At 39.4% G+C, this 22,548-nt stretch overlaps 1 protein-coding gene across 1 annotated transcript in view; it reads right to left on the bottom strand.

Moving 5' to 3' along the window:
- myocd (myocardin) overlaps positions 1-22,548 on the bottom strand; it is a 475,084-nt gene that overhangs the window by 351,760 nt on the left and 100,776 nt on the right. The window contains exon 3 of the mRNA XM_052033032.1: positions 5,614-5,674. The gene's annotated coding sequence lies outside the window, so the exon portion shown is untranslated. The remainder of the gene's footprint in view (positions 1-5,613; positions 5,675-22,548) is intronic.

Raw genomic sequence — 22,548 nt, 5'->3', positions numbered from 1 at the left:
TTGAAATGTGTCTATTACTGCTTCAAAGAACTTTCAGAGTTGGACCCACAACAAGGAAGAACCCATCAGTGGGCAATGGAGCAGTATGGCAGAGATTTAGATATTCCAGAAAAGTAAGCCAATGGAATGTCATTTTCAATGTAATTCTCATAAATCTTGAATCAATTAGGTCTGAACACTAAGGGCACAGTCATCAAATATGTTTGTTTGACATTTAATACTTGGAAATATAAATTTAAATTTTTCCTTCGTATCTCATCTCACAGAGATTTTGGAATTCCATGGGGAATTTTAGTGGCTTTTTGATTGCATACTCATTTTCAGAGAGTAATCTGGATTTACATTTACCAAAATTCTTACCAGTGACAACATAGCTCAGGGAAGCAGGGGATATTAGTTTCCAAGTAATTGAACCCATCTCAGCATCATGAAGACCTCAATGACTCCAGCAGAAGAAGTGTTATTTTCCTAAGTACTTTCTTAAAAGTCACGTTTTGGGAAATTCTTTTGCGAAGCACAGTTCGTTTGCCTTCCACGAAAGAATTTAGTTAAAATCCCACTAAATAATTTTTGTCTCATGCCTATTTGTTTCCATGTCCTCTTCTTACAAGTTGATACACAGAAGCATAATGCAATGCCTTGACCCAAAATTCCTTTAACCATGCATGGCTTGCAAATGGTGTTGATCAATTATACAAAGCCTTCACAAGACAAGCAAGACCCGTTTCAGAATGACAAAGATTCCAGACTGACCAAGTCTATGGCTGTGCTGTCCAACACATGGATCTCGCAAGGCTTCTTTGAGTTTTCTACTTACTGCTTGCTTTCAACCCACTGCCCCTACCATTGGACCGTGACATGATTATATTACTGAAGCATCTGTTTCCCTCCCCTGCCTAACCAGTGATCTGCCCAAACTCTTTAAGTTCCACCAGAGATGTCCTCCTTTTTCAGTAACCAGGGTTTCCCTTCCATCACCATCAATGCTGCCCTCACCCATATCTCCTCCACTTCCCGCACGTCCACCCTCACCCCCTACCCCCCCACCCGACATAACAGGGTTCCCCTTGTCCTCATCTACCACCCCATGAGCCTCCACATCCAACACATCATTCTCCACAACTTCCGTCACCTCCAATGGGATCCTACCACCAGGCACATCTTCCACTCACTCCCTCTCTCTGCTTTCTGCAGGGATCGCTCTCTTCGCAACTTCCTTGTCCATTCGTCCCTCCCCACTGATAACCCCCCTGGCAGTTATGCCTGCAACCACACCAAGTGCTATACCTGTCCTTACACCTCCTCCCTCACCACCATTCAGGATCCCGGGCAATCCTTCCAGGTGAAGCAGTGCTTCACCTGTGAGTCTGAGTGAGTCATTTATTGCATCTGGTGTGCCCGGTGCGACCTCCTGTACATCGGTGAGACCCAACACAGATTGGGTGACCGCTTCGGCAAGTGCCGTCGCTCCATCGCTGCAACAACCAGGACCTCCTGGAGGCCACCCACTTCAGTTCCACATCCCACTCCCATACTGACATGTCTATCCACGGCCTCCTCTACTGCCACGGTGAGGCCAGGTGCAGGATGGAGGAACAACACCTCATATTCCGCCTTGGGATTCTCCAACCTGATGGCCTCAACATCGATTTCTCTAACTTCCGGTAACCCCACCCCTTCTTTTTCTACCCCCCCCCCCCCCAAACTCCTTTGACTTCCCTTATTCCTGTGGCTCCCTTCCCCTGCCTTGATGACCTGCCCATCTCCTCTCCTCCCCTCCTCCATCATGGTCCACTGCCCTCGCCTACCAGATTCCTTCTTCTTCAGCCCTTTGCCTCTTCTCTTTATTGCCACGCTGCTTATTACATCTTCCCCCCCCTCTCCCACTCACCTACCTTCCCCCTCTCACCTGGACTCGCCCATCACCTGCCTGCGTGTGCTCCTCCCTCTCCCACCATCTTCTTATTCTGGCTTCTTGCCCTCTTCCTTTCCAGTCCTGATGAAGGGTCTCGGCCTGAAATGTCAACTGTTTATTTCCCTCCATAGATGCTGCCTGACCTGCTGAGTTTCTCAAGCATTTTTTGTGTGTTGCTCCAGATTCCAGCATCTGCAGAATTTCTTGTGTCTCTCTAAGTTTCGATTGCTTGCTCAAAGCTCTCATCCTACTTAACTTCTTCTCAACTATGAGATGCCTCACCATCACTTGTGATCTGCAATCTACCCAAATTCCACCACTTATTCTATAATGGCACACAAAGTGCGCAAACCAATTCATTCTGCAGACAGCTTCCAGACCATGATCTTTCTAATCATTAGATAAAGCCACAAGGGTTGAAATGCCAATAACTCATTTCTGTATACACATGCAAAGATGTGATCAGGAGATGCAGGGATTATTAAGAATTCCATCAAGCACAGCTCACCGAAATTCTGGGACTTTAAAGTGATTTAAAATTATGTCTACACTAATGTTTTATGTTTAACATTAATGATATTATCTAAAGAGTACTGACAACATGTTAAGGATTCAGGAGTTATGCAATTGTGCGAATATAGCAGAGATTAATTCAAACGAGAACCAGTCTTCAGTTCTTAATGTAAATTGCAAGCAGTAATCAGCTTGAAGTTAAAAGGCCAGCTTTGTAAACAACCAGCACTGTCTACAGAGCACAGGCTGTTGGCCGGTAGCACGGGGCTGGCTGCTCAAGGGATATGGATTGCAAAGTGAAGTGACCATGAGATGTTCTCGTCTGCATCAGCCAAAGGCAAGACATTGGAGGAATGCTAACTGGCCTACCTCAAATCAGGCAACACTGGCTATGTTATTTGACACCATTGTGACTGAGATCAAGGAAGTTTCCAGACCAGACTGATATTGTCACTTAGCACATCAAACATGGTTACGGGCATATTGATCGAACCATAGTTGGGATATTTGTGTACTCAGAGAGTCAGCCCTCACAACGTTAACTTTGGGGGTCTGGGTTCTCTGTCCTCAGAATCTTTAGACTATCCGTGTGAACTAATTTGTCCCAGCAAAGGTGTTTGAGCATTCAGAGGTGACTCCCATTGTAGATACGTAACTCAACAAGAGCATTGTCAGACTCAAAATATTGAAGTAAACAATGTCATTGTAGCTATTGAAATTATATTGAATCATCTGCTGTTACCTTTGTTCTTAAGGGTATAAAAATGGGATGTACTTTGAGTCTAGGAGACTCTACTGAGAGGGTCTCCAGGAGAATGCCTGCTTGTCATGATGAATAAAGACCATTTACATCAACCAACTTCAGTGTCTCTCTGGTGACTCAGTTCACAGTAGCTAATGAGAACTTACGTAAAGCATAAGAGAAGTCAGGATGCAAGGGAATGTTTGCTGATCATAGTTCTCCCCTTCCAATCCAGCTGTTGAAAGATGAAAAATCATAGTTTCTAACATTGCATGACTTGTTGAAGGAGTTCAATAATGTTGGATCATCTTCCCTTCAGGATTTCTCTTATTCAAATTTGTGATGTGGGCAAAGCTCACAAGCCAGTCCTTCCTAGTGGTGAAGGTATTCCAGCCCAGTGCTGTTAGGGAAAATGTTATATGCTCAGTCCAAGTTGGTTTATAATTTGGTGGTGTAACTGGAAGTAGTGGTGTCCCCATTTGCTGCCTTCCAGGTGAAGTTAGGCAGGTCCTGGTAATGCCAGAATTCCTGACATTTATTAAAATTGTCCAATATTTTTTTCCATTCATATATATAAGAATTCCAGCCTAACTGGGATTACTAGAGCCTACTTATCTAATGATGCCCCATTGCCAGTCCAACTAGCCATTCAACCAGCCATTCCAATTAGTGTCTCACCAAATCAATACTATCAGTAGCTTTTCCAGGCAGATTCGCTGAGAACTCAAAACGTGAGGGAAATTCCAAATGGTAAAAATGTACGGAGAGGACTTTGCATTAATTCGATGAGGAGAATGTTGTAGAGCAGAAATACCAAACTAAACGTAGCCAAAGAAATGCCAATGCTGAGTATCCTTCGATAAAGTTACATTAATAAGCTGATTTTATGAAAGATTTTACAACAATCTAACTCCAATGCAGCACTCACATGCTGAAGGGTTTGCTGAAGAATGAATGAAGATATTGAAAGTGGACGCGAATCTAAAAGTTTTTATGGCCAAGAATTTCAGTGAACATCCTTTTACCACTGGTTTTTAAGAAGTCACAGCATTAAAATGATATCAAACTACAGTCCAAACCTGAAATAACAATGCAACAACTGAAACCAAATATCACAGCATTTACATAATTGAATGATCATTTCAGGATGGAGTTAAGGTATATTATCAAGGCAAAACAGAGTGTGTTACGTGTGATTGTTCTCTGAATGTGTTCTGCTAATATTAGCAACTGACTGCAGAACATTACTTTAATAGATTCATGGAACATCAAGACGTCTCAAATCAAACCTCAGAAATGATTGACCGTAAAACTTTAAGATTATGCTTAAGAACATTTTACATTCTCAAAGTCCATGAATTTTAACAAAAACGATCAAACAATGGTAAAAAGTGTAATAATCATTAAAAAATATCCTGCTCAGTGAATCAAGTATACATCAAAGACGATAATGATTTTAGAATCGAAAGCTATCGAACCATCTACAGACAGTTAATCCTAGAGCCCTTGTGAATGTTTTGCTGGCTGATTGAACGTGTTTTCCCTGTGCTGCTCCTCAGCTCTGCTCTTTTTACATTCCTGAGACCAGGGCTACTATTGTGTCATGTTCACCAAACAAGCTATTTTTTTGAGGCCAGCGAAATACAGTAATGACCAATCACTATTTTCCCTGTGTAGTTGATAGATGGAGATTCATGTTTAGCTCCAACTATGCTTAAGTAAAGGCAAAATGTAACCTGGGTTGGTGGCTTCTATCAACCTACACACCAAAGCAAACTCCAGAAGAATCCATTGCTCACTAATGGGTTCTTCTCTGTTGTGCGTCCAATTCTGAAACTTCTTTGAAGTAGTAACAGACACAAACACATCCACTGTCTTAATAAGACAGTACACTGAGGCTAAAATTCCTTCTGTATTCTGTTGGTCTATCATAACTCCACTGGAGTCTGACAAACACAGTGGGAACTGGAATGTCTAGACTTGTAAGGAGCAGCATCCTTGACCTTCCTTACATATCAGTGACTTTGACCAGGGAAGAGAAGACAAGTCTCCTTAAACAGGGAACTACCATTGCCTTAAGCCCAGCATAATAATTGAGACAAATGAGAGGTAGGATGCCAGCTTCAAGGAAAGCAGAACTGGGCCCCACTGGAAATGGTGGATTCTGTTGGGAAAGGACATGAAATACTAAAGTGAAGAGATATTTTCTTTAATGTCAATATTGAAATCTTTGTGCAGGGCAATGAATGAGGGACAGAATGAGTACCAGTTACCATGTGGCTTTATGCCATTCATTCATTACTTGAGCCTCTATTTTGTTACTAAGATTACTAAATGATCATCTAAACCAGAGTGTAGACCATCAAAATCTGACTGTTGGAACAAATTAGTTTATTTTATCTACACTGTAAAGAGAAACATCAGTTGAAGGCTTTCCATTTACCTGTTTCTCAGAGTAGTTGGTAGTCTTTATTGTCGAGTGATCACTGCTTCCAGTCGAAATACTGAAAAAATAAGTTAATACAAGATTTTTTTTCTGTATAAGGACTGTCTTCCTAGTCTTTGAAAATCCATTTTTATCTTAATACCAACCAGCTTTAGCTTGTATACACAGGCAAAATGGGTTAAATGTGGTAATACATAGTATTCATTTGTGCTTCAGGCTGGTTGAATTGGGACATTCATATCTCATTGGTGTGAATCAGATCTCTCCCAAGGGCATGTCTCATGCCAGGGCCAATAGTTAAACAGTGAATATCTACCAATACGTCCCACTAGCGGAGTAGCAATTTAACCCTTTTCCTAGCATCGGCAAATCCATTATTCCCAGTGAACAACACCCATCCTGACCCTTCCCATACTTTCCTTAAGGGTTTCATGAAGTGGTGATGACCATTGATAAACAATTATTCTGGTGACTTTCAATATCCACAGATACACAAAAATCAGAAATGTGATCCAAAGCAAAATATTGCAGATGCAAGAAACTTTGATGAAAATATAGATTTTGTAATGTTTTCAACACTGTTCTTAAATTACTCACTTAAATATTTAGCCACTGTTTGTTTAAATAGTTCATTTTTCTTTACAAATTGCTGATGATGATGCAAAGACCCTGAGAAGCAGGCTTGCCAAGAAATTGAATGATGGAGTGCCACATTTTCCTGCACAATACTGTTGTGACTGACGAAACTAGGCCACATGGAAGCTGCAACTGGGAGATATAGAAGATTTTGTTCACACAGCAGATCTTCTGGATAGAGTCTAAGAGAATCTCACTCTCTTGACACAATGTTTTTATACGGTTTAAACACAAAGATAACAATAAACGATTAACTACAGTTTCAATGGGTATAATCACCTAATTAACGTTAACATTTTGGATATAGTCAGGTAAATTTGCAGAATACATATTTACAATGGTAGCACATCCCAACTAGCAGAATCGCTTTGAATATTCAACACTGGTGTCTGTTCCGAAAGCTTCTGAGCACAAACTCCAGACACCCAAAATATACCTCTTTTGTCACTATGTTGAAGGATGGCCTCATGAGTATACAACTAGCCAGAATATTAAGTGACAAAAGAGACTTGTCCTGAACTGTGCATTAAGTGGCAGGGATATGCCTTAACAAAGTGCTAGTATAGGAGATGGCCACTTGATGCCTTCCCTGATCTCATCCTGATGTTTTCAACGACCGCCAATTTGTCTTCCCCTGCGTAGTTTCAATGGGACAGAATCAGAATGTCCCACACCCAAGGATTGGTTTCAATAGCCTTAAAGTATCAGTCAAAGTTAAATTTTGAACAGGTTTTATTTCCCGAAGACTGGTTCAATTTTTAATTAATCCATAATTATGCAATCCATAATTTCATAACTCCAGAACAATCCCTAATAAATACAACTTAATTTCAATGAAAAAAGATCAGGGACTTACAGTGAGTTGCATGAAGTTTAGTGGTGATTAAACACGTGACCTTATAGATAAATTTTGTAAGTAGTAATTGGTTTATTATTGTCACATGTACTGATATACAGTGAAAAGCTTTGTTTTGCATACCATCCAGATCATTCCATATATAAATACATCAAGGTAGTACAAAAAGGAAAAACAGTAACAGAATGCAGAATATAGTTTTACAATTACAGAGAAAGTGTGGTGTGGGTAGACAATTAAGGTGCAAGGGCCTTGACGAGGTAGTTGCGAGATCAAGAGTTCATCTTTAGCATCTCTGGCAAATTTGCATTTTTCAGGCAGGTTGAAACAGTAGTGAAGGCACCATGAAATGTATCAATCTGTTATCTTCCACTAGCTGTAGATTTGTATGTGTTAGAACACACTCATGATGGGGAATCTAATTTGATTTTGAGGTGGTGCACTAATTACTAGGAGTACCACAATCTGTCGTGACTGTTACAACAATGGCAACAGGATAAGCTTCATCCAGGGAATGGTGAGAAAGTAGAACCTGCCACAGGGAGTAATTGAGATGAACAGCACATATACATTCAAAAAGTAGGTGAAAAGAAGATCGAATTGATCGAGTGTGATGCAGAGGAGTGTGACAAGACCAAAGTGGGGCAATAACCAGCATTGGGCTGTACAGCCTGTACGTGTGCTGTCAATGATTGTTCATATTTTGAAGTATTAGATATATTATTTGTAGCATTTCTACATCTAATTGGGTTAAAGCGAAGATCAGTGCAGTGCAACTAGAGAAACAAAGGACTGCAAAACTGAGTTCATCCAGCATCTTGTTTTTTCATCAGTGCAGTGCAGTTACGTTGTCTGCACTTCAAAATATTTCTGCCCTGATCAAATGTTTAATGCATATTTGGACAGAAGCTTACCCAGTAACTGCTAGAATGGGGAGAGGTAGGAACTTAAGTTGGTAACTTAAGGGTGGCGCTGGTCTTTCCGCAGCTGCTAATGACTGCAGCCTTGCAGATGGAACGCATCCAGTTTAAAATTTGTATTTATTGTACCAATGAAAGAATAAAAACAAATTAATCATAGGAAGTCAAAACTGAAGTTCTCTGTAAAATTACAGAGCAGCTGTAATTTTCTTTTCCTTTGCCAACTATTGTCTTTACACTCTTCAATTTTTGTAATATTTATCTAAATGCAACAGACTAGCTTTTCAACTCCATGATTATAAAGGAGCAAACCTTTTGCTCCAAGTGGACTTTACTCCTGGAAGTCTGGTTAGCATATTAACACCAATTCCTTGCAAATACACCTTGCAGGCACGGTAGCATAGTGGTTAGCATAATGCTTTACAGCGTCAGCAACCCGGGTTCAAATCCGGCCACTGTCTGTAAGGAGTTTGTACGTTCTCCTCATGTCTGTGTGGGTTTCCTCTGGGTGCTCTGGTTTCCTCCCACATTCCAAAGACGTACAGGTTAGGAAGTTATGGGCATGCTATGTTGGTGCTGGAAGCGTGGCAACACCTGTGGGCTGCCCCCCCCCAAAAATCACTACCTAAGAGATGTATTTCACTGTATATTTTGATGTACATGTGACTAATAAAGATCATATCTTACCTTATCTTAAATATCACACACTAAGTGGAGAATCCTCCACCCCATTTTTAAATGTAGGAGCCACAATGGGACAATAAAAACCCAAATAGTGACACAGTACTCCATACCACACATCAATACCATATCCATCCCACAGAATCGACGACTGGCAATTGCAGTCATTCATCGCCATAACATGTATTCTATGTTAAAATTGTGGCCAACATAAAAGCAACCTAATCATGGTGTCAAATAATGCCTCCCACACATATTTAGCAATTTCTCACGCTAGGACTTCACTTTTATTGTCAGTTAGCCTTGGCAGCCAAGAGCTTCAATGTCAGCAAGCCGATCGCACAAAACAATTATCTTGGCCGGCCACCCAGGAAGGAAAAAGACAATCAACATTCAAGGATCTTGCAGGTTACAAAATAAAGACTGTAATATACACATAAGATTTAGATAGATTAATGTTTAAAAGAATAAAAAGATCAAAATCCATTCTAGTTAGAAATATTATGTGGGCAACATGTACTCCCATATTAATGACATATACAGTTTGGGCCAAAGATTTTGCTTTGAAGTAATTCTGGCTTAGAGTGCTACTAAAAACTCACCTGCAGAATTGCATGAAATTTCACAATATATTTTACAGTGAAACAAATGTAAAAAAGCTAAATAAAAGTGAAACAAATATAAATACCTCAAGTTCATGTTAGTTCAAGTGATTTCCCTTGTTTTCATTGAAGAATACTGTGAACACTGGAACTTGTGGAGGGCTAAATTACTGACAGCAACTTTGGGATTATCCCATGCTCAAATACCCTAACAGGTACACTATCATGACGTTACCTTACTGATAGCAACCTTGGTCATTGTTATCAATGGAGAATTAAATATTTGATGTAATCAAATAGTAATTATGATGTTTGTAAAGAGTCTTACAGCACAAAGCAGTGACAACTTACAATATTTCAATATATTATATTCAGGCAGTGTAGCAGAGTTTATTCACTGTGTTATAACAGGTTAAAAACAAAGCTCAAATTATCAGTACATGTAAAACAGTATTAGATGCAAACTTGTATTTGGATTAATTTCTTTTCTTTGGAGGAAAACTTCTAAAATCAAGTCATCTCTTAAATAGTATACAAGGCAAATGACATTTCACACAGTCAGCACAGAGAGCAAGTGTCTGGTTTTGCATTCTTATTGTAACTACTTTGGTCATGTGTTCAGGACTTCAGGAACTGTGTCTGCCAGTTTTTTTGTGTTGTATTTCCATGCCTATATGCTTGCTATATTCAGCTGCACTGGAAGCTAACATTGTCAGAAAGAAGTAGAGGTTATCTCCTATCTACACAGGTGATGACACTCTCTGCCATTTGTACAGAATAAGTGGCAAAATAACATTCATTCAAGATGTTACCAGTGCAACTACTCTACTTACCATTAGTTCAACCTATCAAATCCTATTTTACCACTTATGGAATCACCAAATAAATTCAAAATCGGATTGATATAATTTTGGATATTATGGAAATTAAGGAATGTGGGTTTATTTCAGGAAATTGGTGCTGAGGTAAAAGATCAGCCATGATCTCTTGTGGTCGAAGGGAATGGGTATGGATATGGGAATGGGATGGGGAAACCAACGAAATGGGTATATTACCCAAGGCAGATTCCCAGAATCAGACTCCACAGCCTAGGACCTGCTCAGACACACCATTAATAGTCATCACATATGTCTGGCTCCACCTGCATTAATGCATCAGGTGCATGGAAGATCCATAAGGACCTGACTTTCCTTTGCAATTAGCTTATCACTTAAGTTGAATGATGCAGCCAACAATAACTTGATACCATATAAGTACTTATACCTAGAAAAGCTCAACAGCTTGTCAAATGTTGGCAAAAGTGTTTGCAGGTAAGTGACAGAAGTGGAAAATAATGCAGAAATTGGGAGATGTAGCCACTCTTTTGGAAAATCTGTGATTTGGAAATTCACTCTCATAAGGCTGTTGTTTTCAATGTACTTTTTCAACCACGTGACCTGAAATAAAATGCATCAATAACCATTTCTGGGTCATTTCACCTCACTCCAGAAATTAAACTGGGCACATCCTAGCACAGGTTGCTCTTCAAACTTCTACATTAGTTGCACATGATGTTGCAAAATTCCTTGCACAAAGTTCCTTTTGGACCATCACAAGAAAATTTAGATCAAATGGTCCCTAGAGTTACCATTGTTGTACACTCTTATGACACCCATGCTTTTACCAATGCAGCACTGGATTGGGGTCCCTGCAAGTTAAGTTCTTTGTTTATCTCTGATCCTTCTAGTCATCCCTCTCCCACAATGGCACTGCTGCCGCCTCACCTCCAGATCTCACCCTAAGCCACTGATCATCTGATCCCTTGTTGATCCCAATCTCTTTACCCCATGAGGGATTCACCCTATTTTCCTCCAAGGACCCACCAAGCTCAGCCCTCCTGACTCTCCAGATCCCAAGACCACCTCCACCTGCTGTTCTCCATACCTCCTGACAGCTATTTCAAGAAGCCCTTTACAAAGGAGCCCCGATCTCCTGATCAACACTTCTCAAGCCCTGACTTTTGTCTGGTCACTGCCCCCCTCCAATCTACCCCATCCCACAACCCCCTGAACCTAATGCATATTTCCTGTTGCAGAAAAATGTAACATCCTTTCAGTAGGTCTCAGGGGATTTTGGAGCAGGAGGTCCAGATCTAAAATGGTCATAATTACCCCATTCCAACAGACATCGACAGCGCCCATTTGAGTCCATTAGAATCATTGCACCATTATTTTTTATTAGATAGTTCCAAAAATAATAGGACCTGGAAAATGGGGATCTTCTTCTCCATAAACCAAGGACTTGAAGTCTGCAACGTTTTCAGAATCCAGTGATCTAAAGCCTTGCTTCTACCATGACTGGAAAAGGTCTGATTATCGACAGGTAAAAAAGAAAATAACAGGATCGATAACAGCTAAGGTCATCGACCCATGAAGGACTTGTATTCCAATAACCTGGCTCAAATCCTCTCTGAGATCAAACATGTTTTGTTTCCACAGGTCACCTCTCATAGATGCACATACAAAAGTTGAATCATATCTCACTGCAACATTTCAAAGCAGTTCATGCAGAATATTTTACTGCTAAAATTTTTTGTAACTCATACTGCATGAACATAGGTCTTCAGCTAACCTGTTTTTGGTGATTCTGGTTGACTGAAGACACAGGCTAAAAAAAAGGCATAGCTCCTTTGCAGCATGGTACCTTTTGGCATGCACACAAATAGACGAATAAGATTAGGCTTAACATCACTTCCACAGGAGCATATCCTATAAATGAGTCGTTAGGGATTTAAATCTGGACAGAGCTTGCTGAGTGAAACTATAAGAAGGAGTCTTTCTGAAAAATGTTTTGCTGCTTTGTAAAATGAGCACATTGCTTAAAATCTATGCACAACACCTATCAACAAGTCAAATACAAGTCTTGCAGTTCGACCAGGTAACCAGCAATAAAAGGAAGCATTCTTTTTTTTAAAAGCGTTCAGCTCCTGTCCATATGCGCAGATGGGTGACTAGAGTAAAGCACAATCCTAGTGCAGGTACTGCCGAAAGTGAAAAATAAAATTCTAGGTTTAATGGAGAAACAGCATCATGTAATTTCGAAATGAGAATCTGGCACAGTTCAAAAGAGCATTTATATCCAATCCTCTGGGCAAAGCACAGCTGCTAAGTATATTTAAAAATGATTAAATATTTTGCTTCAGCTCTTCTAATTTGTATCTGTTTAAAAAGGAAAGTTTGCTTACCTTCTAACATATTTTTGCTAGTTTCAATATCATTGAACATTCGCCCAACAAGAGAAGGATGACACAAAATGCCAAAAAAACCTGCATGACGCCTGACTGTTCTGGCTGACAGACGAGGTATAACAGAGGCCTCCACTGACAGATGAAAGTACACCCTCATTAAAATAGACTGATAGACACAACAAAAGACAAAATGTGTTGACCAAAAGTGTTGACCAAAAGACAAAATCTTGCCTCTGAGATGATTTTTTGTAAAGTTGCAGACTTGCAAAAGTTAGTATATACAGTAATTATCTTTACTACTTCAAGCCAATATATTAAACACACGATGCTAAATGTTAATACATATCCATCAATTGAGAAACATTCTCAGTTTTGACTTGACAAAGTACTTTATGGTGAATTTATGACTGATCGTGTCTTCATTGCTGCATACTTGCATCTAACACTTCAGCGTAAAACACATGATATTTTATTACATTTCAAACAGCAAGTTATGTTCCTCCTGCTAATACTTTATATACAATGAATGACACTGAATTACATATCAAGATGGTTTCTCTTTCTGATCCAGTTTCTACAATCCCTTACTAGGGACATTGAAAGAAGAAAGATGACCATCAGAGATCATTGGCTTAACATCAGATAACTGCAGACACTGAAAATATGAAATAAAAATAAAATGCTGGAAAGACTCAGTGGGTCAGACAGCGTCAGTGGAAAGAGAAATAGTTGAAAGTTCAGATCGAAGACCATTCATTAGAACTTGTTCTATTCGGTGTTGCTCTTTGACCTGGGTAATATTGCCTTCCCTAACAACATCTCACTCTTTTACCTGATACTTACTATGCTGTATTTTTATTGGATAAGATCATGCAGGCCTCAAGCTAACTCCATCATCTAATGAGATCACAACTAGTCTGATTGTAACCTCAACTCAGCATACCCACCTACTTGTAGTAACCTTTCGCTACCTTTCTTCACCAAAAATCTTCCTACCTCTGCCTTAAAAATATTCACAGACTCTACTTCCACTGCCCTTGGAGAAAGAGTTCAAAAGACTCACAACCCTCAGAAAAATAACTTGCCTCATCATGGTTTTAATTGGTTGAACCCTAGTTCTAGATTTGCCCACAAGAAGGAACATCCTTTTCACACTCACCTTGTCAAGATAGCTCAGGATAGTGTATGTTTCAGTTAAGTCCCCTCTCATTCTTACAAACCCCAGCAGAAACAACTCCAGCCAATCCAATCTTTCCTCATAAGACAACCTGTATATTCCATGTACCTGTCCGGTAAACCTTCTCTGAACTGTGTCTGCATTCTTCCTTAAGGAGCAGAGAAAGAGGTCAGACATACTGAATTGAGGAGCCAGATGCACTTTACACCAGCCAATGCTAACATAACCCAATTGCAGTCCCTGACTTGGATTGAAAAGGTAAGCTTTTTTTTAAATTTTACTTTGAAATCAAGGTTAAAATTATGATTTAAAACATGTTTAAGTGATTATGCATATTTTTTTAAATTTTTCTCATAACTTTTAATTATTTAAGTCTATTTCAACAGACTCTGTAACAGCTAAAAATACCTTTGAGAGGAATAAACCATCAAAATGTAATCAGGCTCCCGTGCAGGGAGGGCATCAGGATCCACTACCCAAGGCTTTGCTGTCACACATGGACCACTTGCATTGCCATCGAGGGGTGGAGGATGGCACAGTGGTGCAAATAGCAAGAGCAGTCTTAGGAATAGCTCAGGGGTTACATGTGGGGAATGGTTTCTCATTCTTATAGAACTAATTGACCAATATTTTTTGTGTCCACATCAACTGAATCAGCACTGGATATTGATTTTAATTAGTATGTCCCATAGTGCAAAGTTTTGCACAGAAACATTTACCACATAATAAAGCATTACTGAAGGCATAAAGGTGTCCTTAAGTTATTCATGTGACTTTTCTCTTAGGTTCCTCAGGTAAAAGGGTTCCTCAGGTAAAAACCCAGAACTTGCAATTCTAATGGTGATAAGCATTCTCCCTATCATTTTATGAAACTGAGAGCAATTTCGGCATAGATGCAGTTAAACACAAAATATCCAGACATTACTGTCAGTGACATTTTGCTCCTTTATAGTAGACACTATTACACCCTTGACCAGGTAATCAGCAAGGAACCATTGACTTTCTATTCTAAAATAACCCTAGAAATAGTATCTTGCTTTGAACAAGGTGTTTCTCAGTTTTTTGCAAAATACTAGGTAGGACTGAAGAGTGATTAAAAGTTGAATTGCAATTGCGTTTATTAAAACAAAATGCCTGGACTGGATCCAGATTCAAGTGGAGCTGCAGACCCAAAGTAGAACCAATTACCAGCAGCTGTAGTGCCAAACGAATTGTCCTGGATCTTGTACTGTTCTGAGTCAGTACTTGAAGAACAGGCAGAGAGTCAAACTGACCCTCCCCTAGCCATTCCAAGCTTAGTTTCAGTCGAAGGAGCAGAATTTGGGTATCTGATTCAGACTCAGTCATCGAGAATGATCAAGGTGCACCTCCCCTTACTCTCTGCACTTCTCGCTTTCTGTGTGTCTCTCTCTCCCATTCTGTTCTTTCATCTTTCTCTTTTTCAAAACTCATTTGCCTATTACCACTGCATGGCAACCATGTCTCTGAGTAGTTTGGAATACGAGGCCAAGTCATTATGTCTAATAGTTGTGCATTCTCTGCACAGCAACAACACAATGTAGTCATGGTAAAGCAGTCTCAGTTCCTAGAACTATAAAAGGATTGTCTTTCTCTTCAAATTTTACTTTGTGTGTCAGCATCTCGTATCTCGTGTTAATGGAACAAGATATTTAATTAGAACAAATACTCAGAACTGATGAATCGAGAGTCATCATAGTGGCTTCAATCCCAGCTGTGTGTTATTCTCAACCAATTCATCTCAGCAAATGGTCAGGAATCATATGTCAGTGACAGCTCTGCCTTCACTGTTGGCGGCACTGTGACACAACAGTTCACAGTACTACCTCACAAAGCCAGAGCCCTAGGTTCATTCCTGACCTAGGCTGTATTATGTGTGGGGTTTATCTGTTCTCACTGTGACAGTATGGGTTTCTGCTAGTGCTCCAGTCTCCTCCTATATCCCAAAGATGGGGTGGTAGGTTAATTGGTTTCTGTAAATTACCTTTTGGTATTGGTAGGTAACAATGGGCAGGTGAGAGAGAATAAGTTTTTAGGGATACAGGGAAGTAAGGAGAGAGAGAAAGAGAGAGATGGGATACTCTGCTAGGCTCAGTGGTCTGAATGACCTCCTTTGTGTGAGAGATACACTGACAGGACCTTTGATTGGTCACCTCTAAATACAGCCTTAATGAACACAAGGACTTGCTTTCATGTCTTACCTGCCTTTGAGCACAAGATTACTGTGGCTGCCTCTCAGGCACAGACAGGCAACTTGAAAAGGAAAGGCCATCTTTCAATATGTTTTACAAGTTTGTTTTGGGAATTAGCTGACCCCTTAGATGGAAAGTAGTTTATGGTTCAATGTGGCATGAATTTTAACAGACAGTGAATAAGGTTATTGCACATCTAACTGGCTATCACTTCATTTGCAAGCTTGCAAAGTGAAAGAAGACGGTAATAATTATGGCAATCAGCTGAGTCTTTGCAGAATGCAAGGCAAGAGTTATGTAATTGTTTTACATTATAGATTTAAGCTGTTAACCTGTCATAGCTATACTCAGCATTTTGAGTTAATGGTTGACTTTAATCATACAGGTAATTGCAAAATGATTAAGTGCTGCTGGCTCTTCGAATGTGGTTATTGATGGGCAGCCAAGTGAAACTGAGTTTCATTTCCAAAAATTATGGAATGAAAGAAGAGTAGAATATGTTTAATGCATTTTTTTGAAACGTTATAAATTAAACGTAATCTTTAAATAAAAGATATGTCATATTGTGTTGATGGAGTTTGGTGTTCAAACTATTTTATCTGCATGGTTTAGCACCTGAAATAGCAGATATTTAAAATAATAAGATTCATGCAAATTTATTAAATCAAAATGAAGGAATATAGTTTACTGAACCTTTGGAAATGTAATTAGTTTCCAGTTCACTTGGGAAAAAAAACTTAGTAAAACTCTGTAGCAAAATACAAGTAGCCAGGATTACCACATTAACAACAACATTTTGTTTTATAAAGCAGATGAACCAGGAATGTTTATAAAATTTGGATGGACGGATGGATGGATGATTGTTATCAGTGGTGTGGCGGGGCCAGGGAATAGCTTCAGTACTGTAGTTCTCCACCTTAATCCTCGATGCATGCCTAGTTCTAAAACATGTTCTGTGCACTCAAGAGCATATTTCAGAAGAACTGGCTACATTTATCTAACATTCCCTAAATATTCCAGTTTTAACATCGAACAATCCTATAAACTACCAACACCCCTTCCACAGCCTACACAGCTGCTTGCTGTCCCATCCAACCATACACTGCATTTGCCTCCACTTCACTTCCCAAAACATCAGTTCAAACCATTTTATCTGCATGGTTTAGCAAATGTATATTTGAGGTTGGCAAATCAGGTCATGGATGGCTTTCCTAGCACTCTCTACTATTGTCCACGGCACCTCATTGTTTAGTTAAGGGTGCTCTTCCTAATTTCCTTCCCCTACTCCCACTACAATTGCTGTGTCTAATATCCCCTTCTGTCCATTGCCCACAATGTCTCCATCTCTCAGTATCATACATCACATTCTTCCTCACACCCTCCTATACCCTCCAGCTGCCTGCAGCATCCTAGCTAATATATTCACCCAGCCTATTCTTGATTACTCTTGTACTCATAATATGGTAGGAGCTCAAGTGGGTGGAATATTTTGTTTTCATGCACTTAGGCCCACTACAACAGCCCAGTAATATCACCTGCCAACAATACATAGACAGTGGTCTGATTGGGTTATAATGGGAGAAAGGGCAGCAGACCGACATAGTGAAATCTTGTGAGAGGCGGTAATGTTGAGAGGGCGCTGTAAAAGTAGTGGGAAAGACTGGGAGAGTAGGAAAGGTCACAAATAAAATAGCTGATTGCCTTGAACTATAGACCAAATGGGCGATGAACAGAGTCTGTTGCAGGACTTGGTTAAAGGAAAATAAACCAGTGGGAAGTCGGGAGCTTGCAAAGGTGCAGACTTGTTTGTGAATTAAAACAGCCATAACTTATGGAAATACACCAGAGAAAACGAGAACTAAGACAGAAAGCAAACAAATAAAACTATTAATGGCTATTTTTAAAGTTAGAAGATTAAAGCCTTTCCAAATGAAAGCACAGATGAGAAAAAATATACATTTAAAACTTAGCTACAGAAAATAAGAAAGCTGACAATTGAGACAAAAATTCACCAATTTGCACCAAAGTGCCATCTGCTGGACAGAATAAACAATAAGAGCTGGACATACTTACAGAGACAATACAGTAGGTGAAATACTGCACGTGGGAAATCTGAAATGAAACAAAAATCCTGCACATATTCAGCCGATTCAGCTGCATAGGTGGAGACAGAAATAGGTCAATGACCTATCAAACTGTATTCTGGAAAAAAAATTCCAAACTTTGCTAAACTCTGAACTAACACAACTCTCCACAGAAACATCATTCTGTTTCTGTCTCACTGATGCTGCTTGATCCACAAGGCTGGGATGCTTTGCCTGCTCAGCATCAGTCGATACTTTACCATTAAATTCAGCAGCTTTAAATCTTCCAGTACAGACATGGGTATCAACAAATAATTTTCATGAGGGCAATGAACCAAAAGCTAATATTCTTCTGGTGCAGAACACAAATGTGGACACCCTTGCGCAACCAGAAGTATTTACTTTGTTCTTTGAAGTCCTCAGTGCTGCAACTCCTTTGGCTTCAGCAGAGGTGAAAAATTGCTCAGATGCCAGCTTTGCCACCTGAGATGCCCTCTCGTTTTTGCCTCAAGACTGACTGCTCTACTTGTATCTCTTCAGAGGAAAACTCGGCCTTCAGGATGCAGGGCAGTAATGCAAGTTGGGAAGAAATGGGTGAGAAGGAGAAGCACAATGATCAGAGACTCCACTGCCCTCCCATCAAATGTCACACAGTAATGTGCTTTTAAATACTGAGGTTGAAATTGACTTGTGTCAATCATTGTTAAATCCATTTGATCTAACTGGTCAAGAAAGCCAAAAATAACATCTTGATACAATGGTTGGGTTAAAGCAGCAATGATGAAGATGTCAGAAAATGTCAGATCCGTTGGCTAGGAACCATCTCATTCTTGCTTCCAGTCCAAGTGTATTAATTGTGGATTATTCTCTTCCCCATAGTGAACAAATGAAGAAAATTGTTTTTGGAATAAGGAGGAGGAAAAAGACCATAGGCAATAACTTGGACAGAAGGAAATACAATGACATAATATGATAGCAGGACATAACATAAAGGAGACAAATAAACAACAGCAATGTAAACTTACGCTGGGGAAAATATACTTTAAAAGGCTATTTAAGAAAAAGAAACCCTAATCCACTTGTACTAACACTGAGAATTATGGCGCCTAAATTAACTAACAGATTCAAATTGCTGAAAACAACTGCAAACAAAGGCAGCTTATTTTAAATTAAGTGAATGAGGATAAATCTAAGCAAAGCTTTTATAGAAGTAAGAACTTCCAATTTAACACTTGTAACATAATTTTCGTTGCTTTACAGGAAACTAGTCCAAAGCCATATCTTCAATTCATAAACAGGGATGGAAGAAGCTTTTAGGCCAACTCTGCATTTTTGTTTCTTTCTTTTTCTCCTCAAAAACAAAATGAAAAAATATTGTTTACAGGGCTGGCTGATTATACTTCCCCAGCTTGTGATTTTGAAAACTAGGTTATCAATTGAATTCCCCCTTGTTTTCATTCATCATATATTCCTTACATAAATGAAAAGTTGCCCATAACTTAAAAAGTTAATCCATAAAAGTATACGAAGTATGAGCATTGAAACCACAAATCCACTTAACCCACTGCTAGGTGTCTGCTTCATAGAACATCAAATCCTCTACATTACATCAAAGACCCACTCTTCAGATGAGAGGAAGCAACAGAGAGCAGAGATGAATAAGCATACAATAAATGTATGTGTTCAATCATATATACACACCCACACAGACTGTACAAGTTTCATAGACAGAATCATAGTCACAATGTCACATCTAGCATTCGAACTGTAAAATTGATTACCTCGAATTCAAGCCAACCTCTATTCATTGGCAAACATTCACCAGGTTTGGCTTGCTCCCAGATTCCACAATTAATGGGCAGAACAGAATCAAAACAAGCAAACTCAGTCAGTTCCTTCAAAAACATTTAATCAATGGCAGATAACCAATGCGTGCATGCCAGAGCAAACTCCCCATTCCCTGATGTGATGGGACAGGGAAAGGTAGGAGAAAAATGGGGCTGTCAAAACTAAGAGATTACCCTCATGTACAAAATGTTCCTGGTCACATGAATAGCTTGGCGGGGGGGAATATTGGTAAACACATTATTTAAACATCATTTGCAGTCCGTGATTCTTCATTCTCAGAGTAAAATGAATATCTGTTTAATAACGGATTATTTCAGGTCTTTTTCACTCGTGTAATTAACCTGACAGCTCATTTGTGCCTGCAACATTTGTAAACTATGGCTTCCTGGCATAACAGAACCATCTGCAAAGCAGGACAAACACTCAAGAGAAATCCTCTGTTTAAATTCAGGCTTGAAACTGTGGACAAAGTACTTTTAACATGATGATAGTAACAGGGGCTGAATCTTTCAGTCTTTAACTTTGTAAATGTGAATGTCTGCAAGCAACTTTCCTTCTCATCACTGTGGATTTCAGACAGGCTTCAACACCAAGTTCCAGAAATTCACAACTGCGTTCTTAATCTACCTGCCTTGTGAAATAAACAAATTTCTAGTCCTGTGAAGAATCACACACGTTGCAGTATTTTCTTAGCTATAGGAAGAGAAAACATACTTCACAATTATTTGCCTAATACTTATATCTCCAGGCTAAGTTTCATCCCACTTCCCTGCAGCATCTTTGAATTCTAAGTATTTGACGTTAAATGACCTCATTATGTAAATGAAGGCTAGTTTATGAGAGAAAATAAATATACAATCATTGAGACTATAAACAGGTTATGCTGGAATGAAAAATACATATGCATGTAATTAATCATGAGAAGAGATGAGCTGCCAAAGCAAATGTTTTCATTTCAGTATAATTGCTGCAGTTTGCCAATACAAAGTCATAATGAGGACTTGAAGTCTGTATTATGTGGAATGATAAATTAGAGGCAAGTAACTGATGCACTTAGTAACTCACCTGGAGAGCACTTTTGACTCAATGGATCATCTATGCCATAATAAAGTCACTTTTTGTGTTTAAGGGTGTTGCTAATGTGCTAGTCTGTTACTTACAAATTGTAGCTTGAAATTTCCCCCTACTCAAATAATGCTGGTGGTCTTGTTAGCAGGACGATCTAGAATTAAGCATGACAGTATACCAAAACCAGAACCCGTGAACAGAGTTGTGTGGCAAGTAGAACTGTGAGTTACATTGCTAACTACAGTTTGCACGGGGTCAGTGACAAAGAAATTTTACTTATGTGCATTGGGGAACACAGGAGGGAGCATCTATTACAACCCAGCATCAAAAACACCGATAAGTACGTTTCTGCAGGGCTCCACCTCCACTGTAGTACACTCCAGTTTCAGAACACGACCAAGTTCTTTAGTTTTATCAACATCTTCATATTATGCACCCATAATTCATGACAATGATGCCAGTGACATGTATATAAAGGAGGCTTCTCCAATTAAATCCAGTGTATCATACCTAAAAATGACCATCAGATCATTACAGAAATGGACATGTATAAAAAAAACCTGAAAATTAAAAAAAACTGCCACTGATTTTCATCACACTGCTCAGAAATATAACAGACCTGGAAAACTGTTTACTCCTCAAAACAGCTGCTTCTGTGATTGGACCTGGAGAGATACTTCTGATCACATGACCTTAGGCAGCTCATGAAATTGCACTGAGATCTCATTACAATGATCTAATCAAGCTGCCAGCACAAGCTGGTTTTGGAAGGGCTGGCATTCAGGCATCCCCAATGATAGGTAACAGCAGAAAAGCCTCTGAAAGGGTTTCAGGTACTGACTGAAGACAGTCGGAAATCCAGCCAGATTCAAGGAAGAAGTACTTTGGGGCACCTAAAATACCATATCTGAGACTTTCTCTCAACTAATGCTTCCCAGAAGATGGTCCTTTGGCTACTCTCCACCATCTGAGGGAAACAAAACAAGAAGCTGAGCTCCCAGGTTGGCTGCAATAACCACAAAAAAAAATTTATCACATCAGAATTACAAAAATATTGTTCTCTTACTCTTTGCAATTCACTGTTCACCCCCCTTCACGCTTCCCATGTTCGTTGCACTGCACTTCACTCCATCTCTTCACATTCACAATTGATAATCAACACCTTAATATTTGATCAAGGTGGGCACATTCTCTGAATATGTCACAGCACTCTCACTAACACACTTGCAGCAGAACTTGAAACAAAACCTCATCCAAAGGACAACATATCCAACACATGTCTAATGTGTTCACAGATCCAAAACCAAAAGTAGAAAGAAGTTGTGTGACCTTTTCAATACAATAATGGAAGTGCAATACCCTCATCATGGCTCTCCAATGAACAGCATAAGTAGCTGCTCCCCTCTTGTGTGATCCCATCAAAATGCTTCCCTAACGAAAGCATAATCTTCTTTTGGAAACTTATGCTGAAATATGATAAAATTCTTATGCTCATTTCCCAACTTTCTCAGCAAGACATCTCTCAAACGAAGACACAAAAAATAAAGTGACATTATTGCCCATTCTTTTAAATAAGTCTTAAACAGCAAAACTACAGAAAAAATTATACATTTTCCTTTAAGTT

Source organism: Pristis pectinata, chromosome 18 (assembly GCF_009764475.1).
Source record: "Pristis pectinata isolate sPriPec2 chromosome 18, sPriPec2.1.pri, whole genome shotgun sequence".
Lineage (NCBI taxonomy): Eukaryota > Metazoa > Chordata > Chondrichthyes > Rhinopristiformes > Pristidae > Pristis > Pristis pectinata.
The sequence above is the reverse complement of the archived record's forward strand: the minus strand, read 5'-3'. Positions and strand labels throughout refer to the sequence as shown.